This window comes from Oppia nitens, unplaced genomic scaffold, assembly GCF_028296485.1.
Source record: "Oppia nitens isolate AA-2021 unplaced genomic scaffold, nextdenovo-longstitch-racon4-pilon3 scaffold5_pilon_pilon_pilon, whole genome shotgun sequence".
Classification (NCBI taxonomy): Eukaryota; Metazoa; Arthropoda; class Arachnida; order Sarcoptiformes; family Oppiidae; genus Oppia; species Oppia nitens.
Window position 1 is genome coordinate 4,507,250 of NW_026533243.1, and position 23,855 is coordinate 4,531,104.

The 23,855-nt window shown below is 21.2% G+C and overlaps 1 long non-coding RNA gene across 1 annotated transcript; it reads right to left on the minus strand.

Annotated features, from left to right (window-relative positions):
- Positions 1-2,554: 2,554 nt before the first annotated feature.
- On the minus strand, positions 2,555-23,362 carry LOC128961455 (uncharacterized). The gene is made up of 3 exons (XR_008484611.1): positions 22,784-23,362; positions 12,681-12,743; positions 2,555-2,570 (listed from the first exon to the last, which is right to left on the minus strand). It is a non-coding gene; the product is annotated as an uncharacterized LOC128961455 (long non-coding RNA).
- Positions 23,363-23,855: the final 493 nt, after the last annotated feature.

Genomic DNA, 23,855 nt, shown 5'->3' on the forward strand with positions numbered 1-23,855 from the left:
AACTGACAAATAGTTTTTATAGTCATTTATTTTATGCTTTTATTTTGAGGCAGACTTTAATATATAATATACTGTACTCTGTATATAATATACACTATTTGATCTTTAATAATATATAAGATTTCACCAAGATCAGTTATATGATTTATGACTTTCAAATTGTTTATCAATAAAAATCAAGTTACATTAAATATAAAAATATTTTTGATAGCTTATTAAGCCACATATACATCACTTTATTAATAAATCATTTAAGTAAGGGTTACTAGTTTTTGCTTTTATTATTAATTAATATTTTTTTTGTAAATGTGATATTTAAGGAATAGGAGTCATAAATGTTATGCACTGTTATGTGAATTGAGATTTTATAAGCATTACCGGTAAAAGAAGTGCAAGTCATGAGAGAGAGAGAGAGAGAGAGAGAGAGAGAGAGAGAGAGAGAGAGAGAGAGAGAGAGAGAGAGAAAGAGAGACGTATAGTGTTAGAGGAAAGACCTAAGAAAACGGTGAAACAGGAGATGAGAGCGTAAAAAATGAAAATTTAGGTTCAAATAACTTTGGAGAGTCAATGCATAAAATTTGTTGTTAAACCATATCAACGGTATATACTATAGAGACTGATATCTAAAAAATAGGTACAGAAGTCAGGGCTTTAGATAACAATACAATGTTTTAGAGAAAACTGTATATAATATGGTGTTGACTGTGAGTTAAAAATTAAAATTATATACTATGTGTCCGTCAAATCTCTTTCGATAAACACAAGTAGCCATCAGTACTACCGGCAAATTATAACAACAATATATACTATAGTTTAACAATAGTCATAATATAGTTAGTAATAAAATCATTGGTTTTGTTGTACAATAGTTGTTGTAATAAAATAAATTGAAATTATAGAATAAAAATACAAGTTTTGAGTAAAAAAAAGTAATAACAAAAAATAATTATTAGATTTTACTAATGAATACTATTGTTGGTGTTGTTTGTGTTATATAATGGCTAAAATCATATGAATTGCTAATACAGTACATGCTTTTCATTTATAAATAACTGATAAATAAATGCTTTGGTAATAGATTTTTAAAAACAGACATTATTTGAATAAAAGTTTATTCATAAAATCTATTATTTTATTTTCAAATATTGAAATTAATAATATGATAGCTTTTTAAATTGAGACAATATTTGATATATAAAATTTATTTCTCCAAACTCGAGTATACAATATATGATATACTGTATATCCCATTCTCTTACGATTATTTATATTTTGATATATTAGATGTTATTTGTCTGAATATTTATAGTGAATATCTGTATAATAATTATTATGTTATATTTGATTTGCAATTTGACAGACTATATCATCGATCTCTAAAAAATATAATTATATATTTAACTATTGAAAAAATAAGTATTTCAAAAAACATCTAAATATAATAGTATTAATATATTTTATTTGTGAAATTCAATGTTCAATCTATTTTATATATATATATTATTATTTAAATGTTAAAATTTATATTATTATTGTTATTATATTAGATTTTACTAAAACTTGAACAAAAAATACTTTGGATTTATATGTCTTTTTCCTTTTAATATTAGATAAATGTCTAACAATTGAACTTTTATGTTGTTATTCAAAGTGATCCCGGATTATGTCTGAATTATTCTTGCGATTCAATAACAAACAGAAATCATGAAACTTATCGAAAAATAATTTTTTATTTTGTTATATAATGTTATTCAATGATTTGCATTTTAAACGTAAATAACAACAGCAAAAGTTTTGTTGTTGAATGCTTTATATGCATATGTTATCTATTGATATGTATATTCCTGTTGGGGATAATATGTATAGTCTGTTTTAATTTCAATTTATTTCTGAATTATAAAAAATTTGATAAAGAATTTTAAATTTATATTTTGATTGATTTTATAAAGTTTTTGTATGAATGATATTACATTAAAATTATGGGCGGTTTTTATACATTACAAATGAAATAATGTATATAAATAGATTTAGTTTGACTTTACTTTATATTAAATATTTTCTCACTAACAAAAACATAATATGCTGTATAGTGTTGTCTACTATTTAATAATAGATAATAACAATCAAAACAAAAAAAACGATGTGATTTTCCCATAATTTTGACAATAAGTAAAGTCAATGTCAGTGCAAATACTCTAGTAATCAATATCTATTGACCACAAAATTAAATTCAAATCTAAATATATTTATAAAAATCAATWTACAGTACAAGTAAAATATATAATAATACTAATATTAAGTTTTGATACCAGTCTATTAAACATTATTTTTAACAATAAAAACCGCAAATAAAAAACAATCAATTTATTAAAATCTCATRCGAGTTGTACGATATATACTGATAGCTTATAAAACTATTTAAAAGTATTTATATAAAAGTATTTTTTATGGTTTTGAAATGTTTTAATACTTACTTTTAATTTTTTACCAAAAACACAATTTTGACTGATGTTGACAAATGAAACTATAATATTTWTTAATATTTTTTTCTGTTTAGCCGCCAATGAATACTTTAAAAATTAAAAGAAAAAATATATTTATAAATATATTGTATTGTATATCTATTTATATATATATATATATATATATCTATGTAAAGTATAAATATCTTTAAATACAATCGATATATAATAACAAAAATATTTCTCATAAGTTTCGCTCAAAAAAATACATCAAAAGACTATCGGCTATACATTTGAAAAGGCAATGAATGGATGAATAAAAACATAACAAAAAATATCTGATGGATATGTGGTTATCATTGCGTAGAAAGCAATTGAATGCAAAGATATATTTATATTATGAAAAAAGGAAAAATAAGTGAACAAAACATAAGTAAAATCATTGAATTGCTTCCCATATATAATGCGAATGCAATCAAGAATTTAGACAAAAAATACACCCAAAGAAATTGCAGCGTATTTTTTGATTAGTTTTATACGTACAGTATGTGTCAAAACTAAAACTTAAAAAAGTAAAATAAAAAACTTTCACCAAACAGTCTGTAATATTCAGTACATACAGTATGAACCTAACACTGATTGCAATGTATATAACAAAACGGAAACTCAATTATGTTGCTTAACATGTGAATCAAATGAGAAAAATCAAATTAAAATATATACAAAACTGTTGTAAAAACATCAAAAACCACAAAACATAGCAACTATAAAACAATAAATTTTATTAGTTTATTATATTAACTTATATTATTGTTGTCCAACTAAATATAACAATTTATTTATCAATAATATTTATCTAGTGTTCAGTATCTCTGGTGTAAAATAAAGTAATAAATTTATTATTATTATTATAAAAATATAGATTAAAATAAGTTCTGTTAGGATCTATAAATTAGTCACTCTATTCAGTCTATTTAGTTAATATACTATTATACAAATTTGTTATTATAATATTTATTGTGTAACTACTCATCAAACTGTTATTTTCAAATTATGAAAAAATGTTTTTGTTTCAATGACTTGAATTATTTTTAATATTAATATTGTCGTAATTTTTAATATTTATAATAAACTTAGTTTTATTACTGTTTTATTGTAATATTTATTAATTTATTTGTTTTTATTAAAATATTTTTATATGGTATATTTAAAACAGATATTAATTAATAACTGATATTAAAATTTTTATTATATTCTAAGATATATCTCAATAGAATTATTAATAAATAGTATAATTTTATATCCAATACTGTATATTAMAYATACTTATAATTGTAAATTAAAAATAATTAATGATTTTTATATTAATTTATCATCTCCTCTCTCTCTCTCTCTCTCTCTCTCTCAGTCTTGTCTCAAATCTTCAACAGATCTTTTTTTGGTAATAATTTATATTTAATTTTAAAAATAAGTAATTTTAATAAATGTATTTATCGTTTTTTATATACATTTTTCATTAAATTTTGGCACATTATTCATAACATTAAAGATATGATTATGATTACTGTGATTATTATTGCTTCATTTTATTTTTTGAATCATTAATTTAACCATGGTCAAACCCTCCATTTGGTATTTGGTCATATGATATATACATTTAAAAATAAAATAAATAAATTATGAAAAATAAATAAAATTTTATACTATTTTTTCTAAACACATGATTTTCTCATTTATGATTTAAGTTAATAGTAAAAAATAAATTGACTTTTTTTAAAAATGCTTATTAACAAGTGATTTATAAAGTATATGAGAAATCATTTAGCAGATGAATAAAATTGTTTAATATATTTATTTTTTATTATATATAAAATATTTTCTAATCATATTTAATATTGTTTGATCTTAAGTTCAATTTTTATCAATTAATTATGTTTAATAATAATGCAATGATAATTTTATGTATACCATACCATTTGTCAAAATTGATATATAAATTAATTGTTAAAAGTAATGTTAAATATCGTGAATTTACTTTTAAACAATTTATATACATTTAAACAATAATTTTAACAATATCCATTGAATTTTAGTTAATAAGATATCATATTTTAGTACATTTAGTATATTGTAATTAAAATTTTAATATACTAAATTGTTACTTAATCATAAGAATAATACATCAATTTACAAAAATAAAATATTATTATTTAATATTTTAAATGTCATATTAACAGTAAAGAAAAAATTTCATTGTATTAAACAAAAAACATCAGTAAATTATGAAACATATAATAGAAATGTCATGAAATTAATTTATATTATTTGTATAATTTAAATAATTTTGATGAATGCTTTTATGATTTATAACGTATATAATATATAACAATAATATGTCGTTATAATAGTCCTATTATTTAATATAAATTATATAGATGTTTACATATTAAAAAATAATATCATATTGTAAAATAAAATATAGTTTATCTTAAAAATAAAATTGAAATGTTTTTTTAATATGAATTATACACATAATTCACAACAGTTTTTTCAAAGTTTACATTTTAAAGTTATTGCATGTGAATGACGATAAAAATGCAGCTAAAGCTATGTACAGTACTTTACAGTATTGTATGTTAAAGCTTATGTATTTTCATATAAAAATATCATATATTGAATCCCTTTCCCTCATGACATCCCAAACACTTACATTTAAGATAAGAGCAAAACTAAAAGTAAACTGAGAGAAGTCATATACACATAAAAATTGTTTTTAATATCTGATAAAATTTTCTTTTTTATAATATATGATATAATTTTATCAATTTATAACTATAATAATATACATGAAAAACGTTTGACATCTTTTTAAATAAAAAACTTCACATAAAATATAAGTCACATCACGTTATATTAAGATGAGAGGACAAGGATGAGGAGTACATACATACAACACAGCGTGTGATAAATGCCATCACAAAAATATGTATGAAAAATGAGAAATTTTAGTAAAAACAACTATATATTTGCACAGAAAAAATGGGATAAGTTTTTATGAAATATATTAATAATAAAAGTGACAAAAATTATTTTTTCATTATATTATAGAATTTAATGAAATTATAAATATATTTGATTACCAAAAATAATCACATTTCAGACGGTAGTCAATGACCAAACTGTTAATCTACATGTGCTCTCTCTCTCTCTCTTTCTTTCTTTCTTTTCCTTTCCTTTCACTAATTATTTTACTTTATGTTTGTTATCACAAAGTTAAGTGGTATTAGTCATAATAAATAATAAATAGACTTTTATTAGTCATTTTAGTATTATTACAATTCAGCAAACAATAWAACTGATAAAACTTATAGTTGTGTAGTAATAAATTTATACTTTACTTGTTATATTATGTATATTAAATATATATATTGTACATATTTTTATTAGTTTATATAGATTATGTAAATAAATGCATAAGTAGCCATAAATTAAGTGACAGTTATAATAATACTTATACTATAAGCATATGTAAATGTATAAAATATCGTAAATAATTGTCATACAATTTAATTATTGTTTAAACATACAATACAAATAAATAACATATTTATTAAATAGTCACCATTTATGCCATAATACTGTACATTGTTTACAATTTTGGTAATATTGTAAGGAAATGAGATAAAAAAGACATACCGGTGTTACAATAAATGTGACATTTTTATATTATTACTGTGTATATTGTATACGGTATAGTAAAATAATGGAAAAGGCATAAAACTGAGAGAGAAAGAGCACCGGGAGATAATTTGTGTGGGCATAAACGATTAGGAAAGTGTAGCCACCATCAGTAAAAATATCAACAAAATTGATTTACGAGACAATTAATTTTGATATAACTTATATTTTATAATACCTGGTTTATGCTGGTTATTACTTTAATACAGTATAAACCCTGCATATAATTTATACAATGATATATTTGTTAACTTATGCATTTATAATGAATCATATATATATATATGTTTATATTAATAATATTTGTCAAATATGTATTATAAAATGTTTTTGCTATAATGAAATAAATAAGTTTTATGATTACATAAAATTAAAATTTATGATAAAAATAAAACTTTCAACTGTTTTCATAAAATATAATGTCATAAAGTTAGCATAAGCTAATACAGTATGTATTGAACCATATGCCTATTTTTAATATGTATAATAAAACATTATAAAACATATAAAATAATATAACAAAAAAAGTTGTCAAATGTCAGCAAAATTGTTTGCCCTAATAATAAATAAAATACTGTATAATAAATGAATTAACATAATTTAAGATAAAAAATGTTTTTAACTCATTCAATTTCCTTATTAAATAAATTTCATATACAATAAAAACTTTACTCATATTATCATATAATGATATTATTTGCTATTTGTTAATTTTATTTTTTAAAAATAAGTGTAGATAATTTTTAACAATTTTTAACAGAGTTTTATATAAAATATTTTTCACAAATTAAAATCATTTTTTTGTATTTTAAAATGATGTTTCACCGCTCATATAAATCATAAACTTATTATAAGTGTTTTAATATTAATAATAAGTGATTTCAAAACAGAGCCTAAAAAGGAAATACTAGAATACCTTATCGTTATGTAATGAATAATATATATAAAAGTAATTAAATATTTTTTCAGAAAATGCTGGTACTAATAGTAATAATAATAATTTAGTATAAGGGGTGAGAAAAAAGATGAATTAAAAATATATACAAAAAATTATTTTATAATTAATATTTCATATTATATAAAGAGTAATGAGAAAATAAATTACAAAATTTAGGGGCTTTTTAACGTTGCTTATCTCATATCATATCATGTAATAATGTATTGGTTGTAGTGTTATATACAATGTATTCATTTAAGAAATTTGCTCAATGAAAAGTTAGAGAGAGAGAGAGAGAGAGAGAGAGAGAAACTTAGAAAATATATTTCAATAACATTGAGCCCAAAGGCTATACAGTATATTGTATACAATATCAGTAGATTTGCTTTGTATGCATATATTTATTAGTAGATAATTGTATAGAAAATGATTTCAAATATATCAGAAATTATTAAATTAAAAAAATTCAGAGTTTATTATTATTATTAATATATTGAAGTTATTGATATAAACTTCTGGAATATTTTGTAAAAGATATTAATAACAAAACATACATTATAATAGAAAATTTCAATTATGATGATATCTACTAAATAAAATTTTGAAAAACACATGTACCGATATTCAAAAGATAATATATATACATATTTTTGTAAAATTGAATAAAACAATAATATTAAGGAAGTAATAGTAAAACACATTATATACACACAATTGATATAATAGAGGATACATGTATTTCCAACCCTACAAAATAAACAGTTTTGTTGTAAAAACTACTACTTTTAGTTAAATTACAGTATTTTATTGTTAGAAACCTTTTCTTCTCAAATGAGAATTATATTGCTTTCAAATAGAGAGCACCGGGAGATATTGTGAGCGCCTGGATATCAATCGCCATCACATCAAAAATGAGAAAAAGAGAGATGTGTTTGAGTAAAAAGTGTTGACCTCAGCATCGGGTAATCAATCATAAGCTTTCTTGTAGACAGCACTGGCATGTTTTGCACTGTTTGATTGCCATAAGCGAGACAGTGGTTTTAACTATAAACTACAGTATACTACAGTATTGCTAAGTACAACATAATGTAGTATAAGAGGGGGGCTGAATACCTGGTCCCCTATACCACTCTCTTTCTTCAAATATATTGTCCAAAAATGTGTTGTATTTTTCAATAGTTTAAATTAAATAGTTATAGACTGTTATATTACTCATTTAGCACATCAATATTGATGATAATATAAATATATAGATTGAGTGTAAAAATGTATATAAAACACATGAAATTTTCATTTACAACCGTAACCCAGCTATTTGTTGGCCCTGTTTTGATGCTATCGTGTCAGTCATATACTCACAGCTCTCTCCCTAAGCTATCAAACATTTTAAATTAGAAGTCATTTCATTCAATATACACTCACTTTGTTTATAATACAACAAAACAGTTGAACAACAAAAAAATTTTCAGCAATTCATTCATTCAATCAATTTATATCTATATAATAATGTATTGGTTAACAACAAGACTTCAATTTTCTGGTTTATTATTAAATCTATTGTATGGATGGCATCATTGACTAATAGAGAGCGAGCGACTCATTAGACTTTACATCAATTTTTTCGGTACATCTTTTTTTTAACACACTTTTCACAAAAATTTTATTAAAAATATTGAAGTAAATGAATAATCAATAATTTAAAAGTAAGTTTAAAAAGTTTTTATACCGCAATCTCCAAGTTTTTTATTTAATCTTTGCTAATGGTATTTAAAAACTGGTATATACTATACTATACTATACTATACTATACTATACTATACTGTAATTTCTATTATTACAGTACACGACACTCGCCTCCCATTCCCGTCTTAGTTTTGTCACTAATGATATTTATTTGGCAAAAACCAAAATACAATTCATATACATATAAAGTTTATCTGAGTTTAAATATAATATAATAAGCGTTCAATTGATATACTAATGACACTTAAAATAATAAATTATACAAAAATGATAAATTATTTTCAAATAAATTAGCTTTAATTATGAAAATCTTTATATATATATATATAATATAAGCTTGTTTTACAAAATAATTATTTCCACTAATAATTAAATGAGTGAATGAATGGCACCTGGAGATACAATAATATTAAGGAACGGTAGGCAACAATGGTAACTGTTTTATTGGAATTCATGTGAAAGTATTTTTTGTTTCAATGTTACAAATGATTGAATACTTTAAAGACATCTCAAAGAATTATATTAGAAATTCAGTCACTTTATGTATTTAACAATATTGTTATTATTATTATTTATTATAACCATTAAAATGGATATTAGCGTATAATCAATCTATTACTTCTATTTTTAAATATAATTAATCAAAATCTTTTAACTATTTTTTATTAATAGACAAAACATTTAAAGAGTATATATTTTCAGTTTCATTAAAGTTAATTAATTAAAGTAATAAAACAACAAAATATATTTAGTTTTTATTTGTAAAAATTGTTTCTTTGTTTTTACTATTAAAGAGTTACAGTATTACAACATTTGATTACTTTTTGTTGTTGTTTTGTTTTAGTTGTATTACAACTTCTGTTTACAACGTCTAATGTTTTAATTGATATAATAATAATTGTTATTAGTATTATTAACCCTTTTATTTGTAAAATTTTAGTGTCTTTTATTGTTTTACTAGTATTATAAATTACATCTATTTTGCTAAAATGTATATAAAATAAAGTAATTCACAAAAAGCAATAAAATAAATGTATGCTTAAAGTGTTTATTTTACAATTTTATTAAATAATTTATCAATTTTTCTATTATATAAAAATAAACTAAACTGGATCTAATAAATTCATAATRTTTTGTGACAACAATATAAATACTTTGCATAATTGAATTCATTAATTTACTAATATTTAAGTATAAATTWAAAAAAATTATCTATATTTACTATACTTTAATTGAATTCAAAATTTAAAAACATAAACAAATGACATATTTCTCATATAAATTACACAATTGTTGTATTACTGTATATGACTTTTGCATATTATATTTATCATTATATCTGTATAATATATTTTTCTGTATTTTGTAAATCATTGGCAACGATAGCTATAATAGATAACAATTTAAAATTTTGTATAGAAAGTTGATAAACAAAAAACATTTGTTGTGTTTATATAAATAGCCAACACATTTATATATTAATCTTTTGATTGATTAAAATTTAAGGGCAAATGACACCATCAATGACTGAGACTTTAATAAAAGGCTCAAAAATGACTGTCAAATAACCTGTATATTGAACTTCTCTCTCATAAATTTATTAGCAAAAAATATGTGAAAATGCGTTAAATTTTTTTTGTCAAATTTAATAAATATGATAAATAAATTTGATTAATGACTTCTATAATATTTTTATATATTATATTTAGTAAAGTGTTATAAATATAAGTCTTAAATGTCTTATGAAAAGACTAAGATTAAGAAAAAAGATAAAAATTAAAACAACTAATATATGTTTAGATATATTTATGAATGTAATATTAATTTTTTATTTCAAACAATTATCTGATTACTATATTTTAGTTTTATATATGGATTTTTGTTGGAAGTAAAAATAATTTTATTTTGTTGTTAACTTATCCTTAAAAAAATTATTATGATATCTATATTTTATCTCATAGAAAGCTAAAGCAATAAATAACATGAATTTATTTGAACTCAAAATGTGTACTGACATCAAAATAATGTCTAAAAATTTTCATCTCAATTGAACATTAATGCCATAAATATTATATATATAAAATAATCTATTATAAATATATATATATATATATATATATTGTAAAATATACAATATATGAATAAGATAATTTTATTTAAATAATTTATAAATAATTAATTGAAATTTTACATTAATTTTTTTCAGTATTTATTAGAAAATATTTTATTTGTATAACACTTCATTAGGTAAGAAATTATTTATTTAAAAAGTTTCAATAGATGTTTGATGAACAGCAATGTTATATTTATAGCCGCACCCATTCATGCAATATATTGAAGCTATTTGTCAACTTTATAGCTAAAATCACTGCTAAGATATAATAAATATTAAAATTTTATTTCAAACAAAAATGATTTTATAGTTTAAACAATATTATTTTATTTAAAAGCTTATTATTGACAAATGCTTCAATGAATCAAAATACTTAAAACAAAAAGATTGCTTTAAAATTTATATCTAATTTTTAAAATTAAATATATATAATAAAATTATGTCCAAATATTCACAAAAAATCATATAAAACTATATATACAGTAATAAGAAAGTATATTGATTTGTGACTAGAGATGGGCAAATAGAAAGTTTCTAATAAATTACCCTGAGAAAGTTTCTAGAAAGTTTCTCAGGAATAAATTTCTATAGAAATTTAACTTTTTTGTTATACTATGGGATCCCCATATCTATAGATATTGTAAAACTATAAATATATTAATGAGACACATACTACTATACATATAATATTATACTATATAATGTAGATTACTGTATAATACTATTATACAAATGGGATACCTATATAAATAATTTTAATTATTTAATAATAATCAGTTTTGTAAAATTTTATTAACCATTTTATTATATCATAGTTTAATATAATTAAATAAATAAATTTTTTACTTTAATTAATAATTAAAATACTAATACTAATATTTAAATATTACTTATAAAAACAATGTTAAATATAACAAATTTCGAGAAAACAAAATTAACCATGGGGATCCCATAAATAGAAATTTCTTTTAGAAACTTTCTAGAAATTTCTCTATTATTTTATAAATTTCTCTTTTTTGCCAACACTATTTGTGACATAATTCAACAAATAAATAACATAATAGATTAAAATTAACCAAAAGATTGTATAAAAGTAATTTGCAAATTAATTACTTAATTAAATTTGTAAAAATAATTAAAAATTCAATTTCATTTAATACTTACTAATGAAATCTTAAAATATTATTAAGTTGTGCACTTAATATATATATATATTCAACAAATTTTGTTAATTTTATTAACCCTTTAGTGATAATTGAATTATGCACGATAAGCTTATTATATAATTTATGAAAATAAATTCATTTTATATATTTTTAAAAGTCAATTAAAGATAAAGATTACTAATATAAGTAACTTGGTAATTAATTGATTTCAAATTAATATTACAATAAACTAGTACTGTAAAAGTTATTTTTAAAACTAAAACAAATGTTAAAATTTGAAGTGATATTTTTGAAAATGATTATTTTATCATTAGTTGTAAATATCAGATATATAGTGACAGTTTAGTTATTAAAGAGATAAAAAGTAATTCAACTTTTATGTATTATACAGTATAATCAAAGTTATATAAAAATCACTTATATTGATACAATATACTGTATATTTATAACGCTTAACACGCGATTTGAGTGAAACTTATAGTCAATTAATGATAAAAAAAATTTTTTTATAGAAAACTTACTTTTTTACAAATTTAATATATGTACCACTTTGTGTGTTGTTTTATGTTTGCCAAGTTGTTTGCCTATAAAACAAAGACAAATTGAATTTTAAACAAATATTTAATATATATATTTGAATTTTTTCAATCAATAAATTAAAGTCACAAAAACACGTAAAGTTATTTTGAGGTTATTTTTGAAGTGTGTGTTTTGCATCAATAGTTTTGATAAATATAAATATATTGAAAAATATCAATAAAAATACAGCTTTTGACATGTTTGTGGTGATCACCGCAAAAATGTCACATAAAGTTATGTCTAATCTTTTCAATGTATTTCAATAAATGTTGGAACAGAGATCCATGAGCTTACTTTCGCTATCTTTTGTATTGATATGAATATATTGTATTTACATTAAAACCCAAGTATCGGAACCGTAGTAATAGATAGAGAGGTAGACATACTGTCACAGAAAAAAACCAATTGATTTTTGGCACACATATCATATAACATATAATATTTGGACACAAAAATTGTGTGAATGATATGAATGACCACAAAATATAAATTTATATATATATTTATAGACAACTAAAAATATTTTTTTTATCTAACATCATATCCCTCTACCTACACATCAATACAACTTTAATATTAAAGCAAAAACTTTTAAGTTGTCTGAATGAAAATATTGGAAATTTTTATTTTATATATTTCACACTCTCTTATCTTATATTTTTTGAATTTTATTTATACAGATTTTTTTTGCTACTGAAATAAAACATTGTATACTTTAAAATTGGATATAAAACTTGTTCTAATGCCGACACAAAGTTTTATATATCAGTTTTTACATCAGTGGTTATCATATTATTATAGTTTATAAATATTAAATAATAGTTTTTTGGTATCTATTATATTTGGCTCCTCTACTAATCCAGTGGTCTTTTTAAATCAAATTGCAGACCATGTTTTGCAACCGTCCCTATCATCTTATGATATGTTGTGATGACTATTGATATAAGAGACACATATTATAGACTCAAAGAAAGTTTTTTTTATAAAAGTCGCAAATATTATAGTTTAGAGGAGAGAGAGAAAAAAAGTACAATTATATCTGATAGTATATTTCAATATCCGTGCCATTAATTGTGTACATATAATACTAAAAAAGGAATGGTAGCCAAGTAACAGACCTGTCCCTCAAAGTTGATGCGGTTGTTGTAAAGTATATTATTTTTCAATTGTTATTATTAGGGGTGAAAATCATATGCAAAGGTACAGAAATWTTCAATTTTCTGAGAGAATATTCAACACTTACTTACACTTTCATATGATTTTATATAAATATACATTGAATTTACAAAAATAAGTTTCAAAATAAACTGAAAAAAATCTAATAATTTATAACTTTTCGTAACATAACTTTCATAACAAAGCTAAGTAAACTCATAGCTATGTGTTGATGATATCAGTAATAAAATTTTAATTTATATATATTTTCAATTTTTTCTATTAAGTATAAATTTTTAATTTAATAAATTATAAAACGTTTTGGCTGATATTACTTATAAATATTATATTTATAGTTTCGTTAATATAAATAAATTCAATAATAATTATAACCGAAAGCTATCTATAAATTAGAGTTAACTATCATTTTTGACTTAAACTTACTTTCATACTGTATAATGTCTTTAACTATAGAAATGAGTCCAATGAGAGTAAAGTATATGTAATTTAAAAAATATTTTTGACAAATATTATATATCTAAAGAAAACCCATTCATGAAAAATAAGTCATAAATATAATTATATAAATTATGTCTTAAATGGGTTTGAAAATAAAAAAGACATGTTTAAACTTTTTTTATTATACATATGTATGAAAAAATTGAATAAAAATAATTAATTTGTTTCTTTGAAAATTATTCAAAACAACCAAAAATTTAAATATATTTTACTTTAATAAAATAAATAGATTTTTGCGCAACAAATTATGCATAATCTGCTTAATAACATAGCTTATTTATTTGGTTACTTAGGTTTTAACCAAAATTTTAATTATTTATATTTTAAAACAACATGTGTGTGTGTATGCATTTTTTTATTAAAATTTATTAACTTTTAAAATAAAATATAAAATAGTTTATAATTAATGAGTGAAACGATTGAAAAGATGTGATACCAAACATGTCTTAAAACCAGTTTTTAAAACCAATTTTTTCATTGCTATGATATACTTTCGTTTATATTATTTACATTTTCTTTCTCTCTCTCTCTCTCTCTTTCTCTCTCTCTCTCTCTCTCTCTCTCTCTCTCTATCAGTAATATAAATCATATCATAATTTTTATGAAACTTATATTTTGCGCAAATTTTTTTAAATACTATGAAACAATTTTTCTCTGTCTCTAAGATATAAAAATTTATTTATCATTCGATTTTTAAAAAAGAGATTTTTCAAGAGTTTAATATTAAATTTATAGAAACTGTTTGTCAGTCTGTTTGCTATACAAATGAATTATCAGCGGACAAGAAGAGTATTGCTATGGATATCAACAAATATAATACACCTTTTATTTGATATATTTTTCAAAGGAGAGGAAAGACAGCCAAACACCACAATTGTTGGCCTCAAGGCTTATGACAAATAAATATTATATTCAATTTAGTTTTTATTGTCAAATACTGTTACCATCTTATAGACTAATGATTGAAGAAAAAATAGTTTTTTTTATATACAATAGATATACAATATATATCAAAATAAATGAATAATTCTGACTAATGTACAATACTTTCAAATTTATTTCAATTTTATATAATTAAAAATTATTAGTTCTATTCAGTAAATTAATTAAAATAGTTTAATGTTTTTGATAAAATAAGCTCATTTAATGCTCAGCTTAACAATAATTATTTGTTGTATATATTGGCAATTGTTTAGATGTAAGTCAATTATACAACCACCCCATTGGTTATCCCTTAATATACTTACAAATTGTTTAGTACATACACACCACACTAAACTCTCTCTCTCTCTCTCTCTCTCTCAAACACACAATTTAGTAAAAAAAACGATTGGTAGTAAAAATATCATTTGGGAAATCAAATCAAACCGAAAAAAACTTGGAAACCAAATATAGTTTTGTTAGAGACATACAAAACGATAGTTCATAGTATAGTAAAGTAAAACTCAAGTATTTATTTGATTGGAAAATTGCTGTTTAGTATTCTCTATAGATTTACAGTTAAAAGTATCAATACTATGGCTAGTTTTTACCTTGATATCAATTTATATATATTTTTATCAYAAATAGAGACTATTTATTACAAATATCATCATTTAGCTATTTGTTGCTGTGATATGTTTTTATGTTTTATGAAAATAATTTAAGATTTCATAAATTTTAATTAATATTAATTATATATAAATTTATTGATTAATTTTTAATTTTTATATATATATAATTTCAAATAATTAAACTGCAATTAGCCACACATAGCATTTAATAAATTTTAATTAACTAAAAGTATAGTATGATATATATATATATATATATATATAGTAATTAAAAATAATAAAAGGGTTAATTCACATGAGAAATATTGAAATTTACATCACGTTAAATATGATGATGTAAAATTTATATGCTGTAATTATTATGTGTTAAATTAAAATCTATTCAATGCAAATTACATTACATACACCAGTATATAAGCAACATTTGTGAGTCTGCAATAATATGCAAAATATATGTATAAATAGCACACAATCACACTTTGATGCCATCGTATTTGAATTGATTGGGAACTGGACTCGACTAACGAGATAGTGGGGGTCAGGGAGTCAGTCACTCTATCTCTTATATAGTTAGTATATATTATAATTTATAAATATACAGTATATACTGTACCTGAAAAGTGTACATTGCGTGCAAACCGCTAATGCCATCAAATGCGATGATAAATCACTTGCAATAAAAGTTATGCCGATTTATAATAATTTATATAAAAWTTTTTTTACTTATATCATACTGTATTAAGTACAGTGTTGTGTAATGTGTTATCTGGACTCTTATTTTTCAATAATATTTATTATAATTCATCTGCTCTTTTACTTTCAATCACTTATAATAATTTTCAGTGTATGTACTGTATGTATATACAGTATATTCAGTACAGTATATGTATACCTTGTTAGAGCACTGGTTTTTTGTGTGCCGACCCCTATGTACGCTGAAATAGACCCCCACCCGATGCATATTCACCCACCAATTGCATAGTGTTATCAATTTTAATACAAAATTTTCTATTACATACATTTTGTGTATGAAAACGCTATTTAAAACACACCTGAAAATTATGTTTAAAATATATAACGCAAAGAATATAAGATTTATTAGTTCTTTATATCTCTTAAATTCATAAGTTATTACAATTTTATATACAAAAAAATTATTGGTTTATTTCAATTAATTTATTTTTATTATACTTTATGATATATAAGTCGCATTATACAGTGTTAATTTTTGATACTTGTATTGTGTGTATTATAATATAGTGTATTGAGTACATTGTTTACTATAATAATAGTTTTATTACAGTATATAACTAATATGATACTAAAGATTTTTGAATACAATCTGTTTTCAATTTATCATTAATTTAAGTATCAATTTTATAAGTTATAAATATTTGCAATGGGATATTCAAACAACAGTCCTACTTATTATATAATTAATAGTTTTTTATTATTAATTTGTAATATTTTGTATAATTATGTAATAAAAACTAAATCTATTTCCTGTTATATGAATCAATATTTTACTATTTTTAAAGTAACAAAAATTGTATTAAATTAATAAATTTAAAAAAATAAAAATAAAAAAATTAATAATAACTATAAAATTTATTGAAAATTAAAATTAAATAATTTTTTATTAATATATATTAAATAAGTTAAAAATGTTTCAAAAAATCAAAAAAGTTAATTTTTCTGTTAATTAATAAATTTCTAATTTATTTTTATAAAAAAACTTACAGAAAAATAAAGCAAAAAATAATTAAAAATAAATTATAATTATAAAATTTTGTGGCACATATTGATAATCTAGTTATGAAACTTAACAAATTAAAACAAAAATAACAAAAAATGTTAAAAATTTCTCAATTTTTTTAACTATATAGATTATATTAATATACTTTATTAACCAATGCATCAGATAATTGATTTATAAGTATAATTAATTTTCAATTATCTATAATGTTATAATCATATAAATCATATCTTTTTAAACTCAAGACATGTTAAACAACAAAATATTTAAAAATAATAAGTTTTTAGAATTACAGCAAACTTTGTTTTTATTTTATATGTTCATACAATAAAAGTATGATATTTTATACTTGTATATGCCGTACAATTTATACATTATTTCAAATATTTTATTTGTATTTACATTATTTTTTGCTTAACAACATGTATGTTATAAAATCAATCAATGTTATTAGTTATCATAATTTTTATTAAACTGAATTTTAAATAAGTTAATTGTTGTAAATATTAAAAATGAAATTAAATTTTGTGATAAATCATTTATAGCACAATAATAATTATTTACTTATACACAATTGATATATAATATAAAATATACTAATGAAAGTTTAAAATAAACTGTAGTTTTTTTTTGATAAATTAAAAACTATAAATAAAACTATAAATATGACCTCAATATAAAGTTAAATATTAAATATTTAAAAAAAATTGAATAAAAAATATTGTCTAATTGAATACTTAAAATATAATAATAATAACAACAATAATTTGTTTCATAAAATATGACTAACTATAATATTTAGTATAATACACAATTAATTATATTAACAGTTAATAAACTTTTTAAATTTTAAAATAAATATTTTGATAAATATAATATACATTTATTAGATTATTAGATGAATAGATATCTAGAAACGGTAAGATATACTGTAGTGACAACAAAGCACTGGTAGATTTGATATGTGGGGTAAAACCACACAATTGTAATTAACTTATAGTTATAAAATTATTTATATAGTTTAAAATATATAAGATATACAGTATAATACATTTTATTTTAAAATACAATAGGTATCTATTATCAGATAAAAAATAAAATTTATCTATTATTATATAAAAATATATCAATAGTTCACTGCAACCAGTATTGTATTGAATTAAAAGTAAATATATTTATAAAACAAACAAAAATAAAATTAATATAATAATAAAGTATACTTATAACTATAATATAAAAATACTTAACATTTAGACAATAGATTAGATCTATACTTTAGCTAAAATATCTAATATATAATATTATACAATATTTTATAAACCTATTTTATTAAAATAACTTATTTTGTTAACTAAAAGAGTGAACAGGATTTTGAATAAAAAACAATTTCGGGTTATTATTGAAAAATAATTTTAGTGTTGTATTAGATAAAAAATAATAATAATAATAATTGTTCCTTAGATTACATTTTTATAGATTATAGTGTGATATAAAGTCTATGTGCTTATTGTATATAAACGATCTCTAAATATACAAAAGTAAGTATTCAATGTTATAAAAAATAGTTTAATTGTCTCTCTGGAGATCTAAGCTAATGGTAACATAAAAAAGTGTTTATAAATATAAAATTCAATATAAATTTAATAAAATGAGGGAAACTTGAGAGAGTAAGAAGAGAGAGAGAGAGAGAGAGACTATTAATGCGTTAAAATCAAATGAAAAATTCAAGGGAAGACTCTATTGAGTGATTTTGTTTGTGTATTTTGTGCGCAAAATGTGATAACAAAATGTGATAAAAGCTAATGAACTGAAAAATATTTTACATCACATCACTGTATAAATAGTATATAACTAATATTAGGATAGAGATTGTTATACTGTAGTCATTCAGAATATAAACTAAATTTATATATCAATATTATAAAAATTTATGTAAAAATCAATTCCCTAAACGGAAATTAACACTAAAATCGTATAAAATATTATATAAAAATCTAGGTCTTAACAATGATATTCAATAGTTTTTTGTTTTAATTTAAATTTAGATAATGTTATAAATTATAACTTATAATCTACATTATATAATAAACATACATAAATTATAAGCTTTTGTTACAGTTTTGTTTATATAAAAGTGTCCATGCTAGTTTATTCAATAAATGTATATAATCTTTCTATATGTTTAAATAACATTTAAAGTCTCAATTATATATAACATATAAAACCATATTAATGTATACAATAATAGATAATGTGAAATGCATTGCAAAATAACATTAATAGTTAGTTTTTGTGAGTTAWAGGCCGCCACAGAAAAAAATATTGAGAGCACAGACATAATATGCAATAAGAAAAAAAAGTAAAAGTCATTATCGGCTAATATATATAACTATATGGTTAGACTTATCTACCGTTCCCTCACTCGAAAAAATATTACTCTTAATGTTTAAGTATTACTTTACTTATATCTTATAGAATATATATATATATAGTATATGTTTAGTTATGTATAAAACTACTAATTCTGTTAACAAAAACTAATACACAGTACTAATAGCAATCATAACAATAATAAACATTATCTGATTTACAGCATATGCGTCTCATCTATCCGTTCAACAAAACAACATACGGTTCCTCTCATTTAATATTATGAGAAACAGAAATAATAGAGAAAACTTTGAGATACAGTGGACTCGACTGTCCGTAACGTAATATAAAAATAAATAGTGTTTATTAAGCAATACTTTTACGCATAAAACACTATAAAAATCTTAAATAGTTTTCTATAACTTCAATATCTTTCTCTCTTTTCTAATGAACATTAAGTGTCTATCACTTTGACATGTCTTTCCTTTTGCCGGTGACGGGAGGCTTATGGCTCAGTCAGGGAAAGCTGAGAATGAAATGATTTATTTATTACAACCGATTTTCTCATGCCTTACGAGATTTTTGTTGACTTTTTATATAACACTGTTTGTTATAAATATTGAAAAACTCATTCAAAATGAGTTTATTTTTAATGTTTTCATTTAGTTAACYATTTCATGGCATTCACTAATTTATTAATATTAGATTATATAAAACAATTATAAAATATAAAACAATTATAAAGTAACTAATGAAGTATTATCATTATATTAATTTTAATTAGCCATTTATTATAATTATTATTATTRCCATTAGATACTAAATCAAATACTATTGTATACATTAAGATTTATTTTTCACAAATAATCATCTAATATATTATTTTCGGATCTAAGTTTTTTATTTTATAACTATTTTTAACATTSATTTAAAGCAAAAAACTACTTAATAAAATTGAATATTTACAGTATATATATTTTTAAATATGTGTTAAAAAACTCCATTAAATTTATATGATTTTATAATATAATACCATATAAAGTATTTTATTGGCAAAGTTATCTAATATCAATAAAATTTAATATTATCATTTTTTAAAACTTATATATTGATATTTTTTTATTTATATTTAACTTTAATTAATAAAAGCGTCAAAAATATTGTGATAATAATAATTTAGAGACAGTCAGACGGTTTGATAGTATTTATAGTCTGAAATTTACAGTCATTTTCTAAACTAGTCTTCATTGAAGAAATTGTTTATATATTAATAGATTAAAGAAATATTTACAATAAAAAATAATTTTAATTTTATAATATTCAGTAATTATTTTCGGAAAATTAGTATTATTAGTACAAATAAAAACTTTAATTCAATTAATATATAATAGCAATGTTTATCTAAATAATGATAATTTCTATAAACATAAAAATAATTAAATATAATTTTAATTTTAGAGTCTTAGCGGTAAACATAAAGAAAAGTTATAATTTCAATTTTTACAAAATAATATATTGATTTCATAATTTTACTCTTAAATATCAAACATGTTTATAATAATTTATTATAGATTATATTATTATCTAATATAATTATTATTAAATATTTATAAATTGTAACATTAAATTTTGGTAACCGTATTACTTTATTATGACTAATTTAATATTGTAATATCTATTATTGCTATCATATATTTAGTTATATACTGTACATGAAATATACAGTATTACATATCCATAGTATATATAAAGGTCAGACATGTCTTTTTGAAAGCATTTATAAAATAAATTTTATATAATATATCATATAATCAAATAAACAGTGATATACTATCAAATTATAGCTAAGTCACAGTATTTGAAAATTACTTTTTTCAATTAAAGTATAATTCAGTTTTGTGTTAATTTTATCAAAAAAACATATAATATTATATGGCAAATAATTTAATGTGAAAATAAATAAGCGTATAATAATTTTAATTATATAAAATATCTATAATAATCAATAAAAATTCAACTCACATTTTTTATTTAAGAGCACATATTGAAATAATTAAAAACTTAAAAACAAACTTTATACATATCAAACAAATTAAGCAAATTAATAAATTAAATAATTAATATATTAATATAGTAAATATATATTATTATTATTCATTTTAACTTATTTAACTTTATATTACTACAGTATTTAATTCAAAATTATAACAAATTATTAAATAGTATCAAATCACTGAAAATAAGCAACAAATGTGTTTTATGAACACAAATACTTATATTTTTAATACTCAGTAATATATTTATCTCAATAATACTCATATTGACAGCATATCCACACAATCTGTAAGTATTAGTAACCGACAAAATAAAAATATTAATACAAAATATTAGTTAGAAGTTTACAGTATAAGCAAATATCATATATACCGGTATATATATATATATATAAATCATCAATAGATCAATATAATAGGTATTTTAACAAAAAAATAGGAAACAAATATCTATAATACTATTAACTGGTAACTCCTAAAGCAAGACCTAAAAGTGTCACCAAAATAATAGTAAGGACTGACCCCTAAAAATTAGACATACCATCACTAATCGCACTGACAGTTTTGATTGTGTCACTCACTCACTCACTCACTCACACAGACTAACTCATAAATATAGGTAAAGGAACGGCACTTACTTTATATTATTGTTATTTTGAATTAGAGGATAGCAATAATCAATGCAATTGTGTGTTCACTTAAATACACTTAAAATCCATTTCCATTTGTATTGATGGGGAATGTCGTGTTGTGGTTCGGATTCAATATAAGTAAAGTACTCTAAAAATCTTAGCACTAAATAGATATTAAGTGTTTGGAAATCGTTTCCTTCTTTCTATGTCCTGATGTTTTGGCACACAATTGCTTTAAAAAGTTTATTTTTTGTTAATCCTCTCACAACGCGACACATAAAAAGAGCACATATAGCACAGCAGTGCACAGTCACCAATAAATTCAATAATTAAAATGATAATCAAATTCAAAGTTTATAAATCTTGAAGAGCACTGTTAGTCAAAAGAGAGCGCTCTTGAAGACCAAACTGAATGACCACTTGAATCGACAGTTACTACAATGCAAACAACAATTCACGAAAGGAATGGGAGATTCAAATATACTGCAAGAATCAACTATTCTCTCGGTATATACAATACATTAAAGCTTACAATAATAGTAAAACTCAGTCTATGTGTGTCTGCTTTGGTGAAGATCTCAACACAAACTGAACTCTAATAACAAACTGGTCTTTCACTCACAGTAACTGTGCTCTTAGAGTCAGAGCGCCGCAGGAAAATACATTCACTCATTGTGTGTGCGCTGTAGTAAAATGGATCCAATCTCTCTCTCTCTCTCTCTCTCTCTCTCTCTCTCTCTCTCTCTCTCTCTCTCTCTCTCTCTCTGTGTGTGTGTGTGTGTGTGTGTGTGTGTGTGTGTGTGTGTATATGTATATGTATATGTATATGTATATGTATATGTATATGTATATGTATATGTATATGTGTGTATGCATGTGTATGTATGTGTGTGTGTGATTGCTCTCTTGCTGTGACAATGGTATGAACAGTATGATTATGTGGTAGAGTTGACCCTCTCTCTGGACTATCCATCGATTAAATTGAAAACTCATTTATAATGTAAATTTGCAATCGATTTGTTTCGAGTCATTATATGTTTGAAATGATTTAAATAATTTCAATGACTATTTCTAAGGA